This window comes from Propithecus coquereli, unplaced genomic scaffold (genome assembly GCF_000956105.1).
Source record: "Propithecus coquereli isolate 6110/MARCELLA unplaced genomic scaffold, Pcoq_1.0 Scaffold6, whole genome shotgun sequence".
NCBI lineage: Eukaryota > Metazoa > Chordata > Mammalia > Primates > Indriidae > Propithecus > Propithecus coquereli.
In genome coordinates this window covers 1927141-1928080 of record NW_012151951.1, presented here as the reverse complement: position 1 = coordinate 1928080, position 940 = coordinate 1927141, and positions in this window count along the sequence as shown.

Below are 940 nucleotides of genomic sequence, written 5' to 3'. Positions count from 1 at the left end.
GGAAAGGAGAGCATTTGTAAAGACTCAGGACAACAATAACATGTGGCATTCCATAAATCACTTAATGTCTGTGTTGCTTGTTATTCTGGCAAGTGGAAAAGTCCTATTTTAAAGAGGTGTTAAAAAAAACTAAACTATGTACAGAATTTATAAATGAACATATCTTAGAGCACTATTTTGGCCACCTTGGCACAGACATAACTGTTTTAAAAGATCTTCATGGCTTTGTTTTACAACCTCCAAAAGCTAAGGGATATGTATGACCAAGATGCCAAATAGATGACAGAACTATGTCTCAGTCCTTTTGCCAATTTCACTGTTCAGCATAAGATTATGTCCTCTGTCATTAGAGATGGCTATTACTTAGTCATTTTTCTGATATCCTTCTATATAATAGTAGAATAAGATGAAAGATAAGGGAAGTTATTATGCCTTTCCTAAAGTCACTAAGTGTCTTCTTTGGATCTGAAACCAGAACACACAAGTTTCTGCTTCAGGTAAATTTTTCTTCTTCTTTTTCTTTTTCTTTCTTTTTTTTAAAAAAAAAAAATCTACTGCACAAGAACCAATTTATCATATTTTATTTCTCCATTATATGTATGTTTTTGATGGAAAATCATGCCTGTGTTGGTGAGTAGCAGAAAAAATTAAAACCATATAACTAGGCATTTCTACACTGCTCATTGGTAATGAGGCTATCGATATGCCCCCTTTTTAGAGTAATTGGCATGATAGAGAGCTGACTTTGGAGAATGGAGGTTTGGCGGTGACAGTAGGCACTGGCCAGAGAAGGTGCATGTGTATGAATGGTTTACATGACCCTGAAAATTGCCATTCCTTTGATATCTTTTTTTTTTTTTTTTTGAGACAGAGTCTCACTCTGTTGCCCGGGCTGGAGTGCCGTGGCGTCAGCCTAGCTCACAGCAACCTCAAACTCCTG